Source organism: Micropterus dolomieu, linkage group LG08, assembly GCF_021292245.1.
Source record: "Micropterus dolomieu isolate WLL.071019.BEF.003 ecotype Adirondacks linkage group LG08, ASM2129224v1, whole genome shotgun sequence".
NCBI lineage: Eukaryota > Metazoa > Chordata > Actinopteri > Centrarchiformes > Centrarchidae > Micropterus > Micropterus dolomieu.
Window position 1 is genome coordinate 8617737 of NC_060157.1, and position 5000 is coordinate 8622736.

The 5000-nt window shown below is 43.8% G+C and overlaps 1 protein-coding gene across 13 annotated transcripts in view; it reads left to right on the forward strand.

The window, feature by feature from the left end:
• The window catches only part of nol4la (nucleolar protein 4-like a), a 40154-nt gene that overhangs the window by 12508 nt on the left and 22646 nt on the right, over positions 1 to 5000 (forward strand). The window contains exon 1 of one of the 13 annotated variants that reach the window (XM_046057579.1): positions 2480 to 2495. The exons of the other annotated variants lie outside the window; for them this stretch is intronic. The gene's annotated coding sequence lies outside the window, so the exon portion shown is untranslated. Of the gene's footprint in view, positions 1 to 2479; positions 2496 to 5000 lie in introns of those variants that run through there. 13 annotated transcript variants of the gene reach the window in all.

Consider the following 5000-nt stretch of genomic DNA (forward strand, 5'->3'; position numbering starts at 1 on the left):
CATTACCATTGTTGGGGTCATCAACATGAATATTAAAATCGCCACAAAGAACAATTCTGTCATAATTTAAAACCAGAGTAGATAAAAATCAAGGAAGTTCTGATAAAAATCCTCCAGGCGGTTTTGGGGGGCGATAAATTATAACAAATATGATAGGTTGCCGCCCTCCAACTTTAAGAGTGAGAACTTCAAAGGAGTTAAATTCATCACAGCGTACTTGATGACATTTAAAATTTTTCCTATACACGCTCACTAGCCCACCACCACGACCACTGACCCTCGGTTGACTAAAGCAATCATATTGAGGCGGACACAGTTCAGCTAGCTGGCTATAGTCATTCATTTGCAACCAGGATTCAGTTAAAAACATAAAATCTAGATTTGCAGACAAGATAAAATCATTTAAGATAAAAGTCTTACTTGAAAGTGATCTCACATTGAAGAGAGCCATTTTAAATGAGTTTGTTCTGGGTGCTGGAGTTGGTGCAGTTGTCCTAATTCTTAAGAGATTACTAATATTTCTGTATATACTACTCAGTTAATCCAGAGGTTAGTGGGGAGCAGGTCAGGGTGTGAGCAGATGCATGTGAAGCTGCTGTCACCAGGCCTGTGTTTTTAAGTGAGGGTTTTTATTTTTGAGCGTGGGGTATCTCCGTGCGAGACAGCCCACGCTGTGGCCCTCCAGGACAGGAGCTGTCCGCTCATGGTGAAAGGAAAGTGCTCTGTGGGGGACTGCGAGCGTAATTACAGCAGTTTTGCCTCATTAGGAGTGAGGAGGCGTGACCCTGCCTACAGGTCTGACAGCTGAACCGCACGGTTGGCGGCACTGAGAAATGATCTCTGCTCAGAGGATGAGAGGGATCGGTGTTTTACAGGAGGGCAGTTGTCCGGTTAAACATGTGTATGTTTTGTCCATTGGTGGAAGAAGTATTTAGATCCTTCACTTGAGTAAAGTGATACCACAATGTTTAAACACTCCATTCATTCAAAATGTACATTGAAGTTTTATCAGCAAAATGTACAAAAGCCCCTGAGTGATACAGTATATGGTTATGTAATTTTATGTTATTATCATTACTGATGCATTAATATGTAAGCAGTATTTTAATGTTACAGCTCAATGGTTCCCAACCTGGGGGTCAGGATCCCTCAAGGGTCCCATGATAAATCTAAGGTGTCACCTGATGATTAAAGGTCAAATAAAAAAATCTGTTCATGATATTTGTTTATATTTTCTTGTTTTGTCTCTAATGTCCCCACGACCCGATCCCGGATAAGCGGATGAAGGATGTCTCTAATGTATGTTTTTTGTCTGGTGAAATACTTCATATGTTTACCTCTTACAGCCTTAAAAAAATCCTTAAAATAAGTAAAATAGTGGAGACTTTCTGCTCCTCTGACCTCTGAAAGTCCACCAAAGGTGACTAAGTCAAAACGGTGAAATGCCGGATTAAAAATGCACACGGTTTGGGTCTTTATAGCACCAAAGGAATACTGTTTTAACTTTACCAACTGGCTGTTTTGACCCATTTTTAGTGGGTCAAAACAACAGTTTTGGTATTATTCATATTACTGTTATTTGGGTTATTTCCCAAACTAAAATATGCTTGAAAATATAACTTGACATATTTATTGTTAGTTGACTTTCAAACCTGCAAAAGATAGGCTACACTTGTTACCGTATTAACAGCTGGTTCCAAATACTAAAAGAGCTACAGTCAGATTATTGTCTTCTAGTTTTCTATCCATGGGTAAAGTTAATCCATTATTGTGTTGGTGCTCGACCCAAACTAGGTCAGTTTTGACCCATGATTTTTACTGTGTGACCATACTAATTTCACAAGGATTCACAATAAGCTTCCTTGGGGGTCACAAGCCAAAGAGGATGGGAATCAATGTTGTTGCTAGTCAAGATGCAACTGATTTATATTCTGTTATGTTATGATAAAGTGACCATATATTTTGTATGTAGGCTAATAAATCTGCATTTGCAAAGTAACAATAGGCCTAACTAAATCTGTAAAAAAGTGGCAGTAAAAAATAGGCAATAAACAATAATAAACAAACTGGAGATTCGCGTCTAAAATCGAATCCTTTCAAAATAAGAGCAGCATGTTGCGATGTTTCTTCTCCTGAGGGGTGGATGGGGGTCCGTGGGGCTCATCCTGCATGCAGGCCAGTCCTGAGAGAAGACACAACACGAGACCAAATGATGAAATGAAATGAAATAGCTTGCAAAGGCCCTGGCCATTCACATAGAAACACATGTGCGTTTAGTTTTTTCTTTATCTGACGAGCTGTTAACGGTAGTGTCGAGCTGCTTGTCATTCAGTCTGGGTGGGGCTTTTCTTTTTTTGGTCCAGCATGCCGTTGTCTGAGTCAGGATGGCGAGATGAGGACGGGGCATCCCACTCACCCTCTGCACGGCCGGAGACACTGCTGCGCTGCTGTCATGGCAACAGCAGCAGTCACCACCGCCAGCATGGGCCTATAATGTACACACACACACACACACACACACACACACACACACACACACACACACACACACACACACACACACACACACACACACACACAGGGCAGGAGGAGTCACACATAAACACACACACACACGCAGAGAGAGAGAAGAAAACTACACATCGGAGACAAATACAGATCCTAAATTTGTGCAGCTTTTCCTTCCCTTGTTTCCCAATGTGAAATTAACAAAGTAGAAATTAAATAAAAAGGCTTTATTTTCTTTACTGAGGCAGGTATTTAGATTTTTTAAATCACCACAAGCATTTTTAAATCACCACAAGAGAAACTTATTTTCTCAAATTACTGGTTTAACCATTTGTTTAACTCCCCCCCCCCCCCCCCCCCCCCCCAAATCTACCCAGTAGAGTTAGACAATCTTTTTGGGGATATCACAAAAGCACAAAAATCCAAGATGTAAAAAAAAAAAAAGCCACAGTTGTTATATGAGGCTACATTGTTTTCCTCATGACTGTATCTATTTCACCCACATTTAATATAGGCCTATCTATACATCTACAAAAAGAGTTTCTTATTATAAATGTTTTCTAGCATATTCTTCAGACTGTATAAAATAAATTCTGCCCCCACCCCTCGCTCACCTTCCATGTCTCCAAATCGGATATTTTCTCACTGCGTCTGGGCAACATTACGCTTGTAAACCGCAGACTTTGCTGCAAATTACCAGTGCAGATATGACTGTGTGTGTTTTTTACGGGATAGAAAGAGCAGACAGTGTAAAAGCGCGAATCACATTCAAACAGGTGTGAGGAGCTGAAACAATCCCAGGTGGCGCGTGTTGATCGGATATGTGGGCATATTGGAGCACACCGTGAGCATCTTTAAGGTTTTTTTAAATGGGGGTTGAGTAACCCGCATCCGAAAATAGTGTTGTAGTGTCTGTTAAAGTAGGTCGATAGGAACTGAGAGCGACGTTTGTTTCCACGCTTGTCTGTGTTCTTTGTTGTTTAGCGAGGACTGTGGGGGTTTTTTTCTTCATACCCTTTAGAGAAGAGCGTTTTACGCACAGGTGGGAGATACCCGCTCAGCGTACTGTAGGACAGCCCCCCTCTCTGCTCCTCAGCGGTTGATGTGAGGAAGTGACATTTTTCACCGCTGCGGTTCGGGACAGCACTGCTCCTCTGCAAACAGGTGTGCTACTGTCCGGGTCACTTTTGCTGGGAAACCACGGGGAGGTAGCGTCCCAAAACCTGAACCGAGCCTCCTGGACGCGGGACAGCAAGCACCAGAGTCTTTTCTTTATTAGCCTGGGCTGTTTTAACGGGTTCAGACAGAGAGGGAGAGAGGGAGCGATGGCAACGAAAAAGGCGTGCGTGGATGCGCCCAAAAGGAGCCGGAGTCCGGTCGTGTTGGAGGCGGAGATGTTCAGCGAATTTCAGGACTGGTGTCTCCGGACTTATGGAGACTCCGGTAAAACAAAGACCGTCACCCGGCGAAAATATAATAAAATCATGCAGACACTGTTACAGAACGACGAGTCGGATGGCGTTTATATTGATAACAGCCACATCAACGCCAAATTCAAATTTTGGGTGAAGTCTAAAGGATTTCAAGTCGGGACCAACGTTTTGGGAGAGCACAACAAGAAAGGAGCTCCAGGGAAACCCGTTCTATATGTCCCGGTCAAGTCAACGGTAAAGTGTGTGTTTTTGTGTGTGTTTCTGTGTGTGTGTGTGTGTGTGTGCGCGCGCGCGCGCGCACGCGTAGGCTATGTGTGCGTGTGTGTGTGTGACAGGAGAAAGACATGCGTGTACACGCGCATGAGATGTCCCGTTGCAGCCTATAAGTTGCTATTATTTCAGGCTGCACACATGCAACTGTCACATGAATAAATGACAACTTATAATGTTTCGTCGTCCCGGCTCGCCCCGTCCTTCCTTATAAAGCTTCACTTTGTCCACATCCCAACCAGAGCAGCCCTACTCTCATCCCTTGCTGCCATAGCAACGCCGGTGCCTCCTGGCAATCGCAATTGTAAAAGGTAGCCTATCATGCATAGCCATCTCACTAGTGAGGTTGAAGTCCTGTCAACTGCACGTTGCCGGGTGCAAAGCACGACATAATTGACTATTGACAACATTTAGTTTGAACTGTGCTGTTCAGGTCTCGTGCAGCCCGATATGGTGAGGCTGTGCGCGCGCGCGCGTGGATGCAACGGCATGTTCGTGGGTCGGGTATGTCAGGGTACTCCGGTGTGCTTATTCAGGGACCACAGGCCATTAACGCCAACTTAGAAGATGTCAGATTCACCTCTCTGCTGTGCAGCTCAGCAGGTTTTATTGTCAGTGATTCATCAAAGGCACGCGCCCTCACTGTCCCGTCTAAACCGAGCGACACGGACTGTGTCCGTGCGTCGGTGAGACTAATTTGTCTTCCTCTGAGAGAGCGAATATAGGGTGTGAAAATATATGTTTAATTTTATATAAATTATATAAATGCAATAGTGTGCCAGCCTGTGT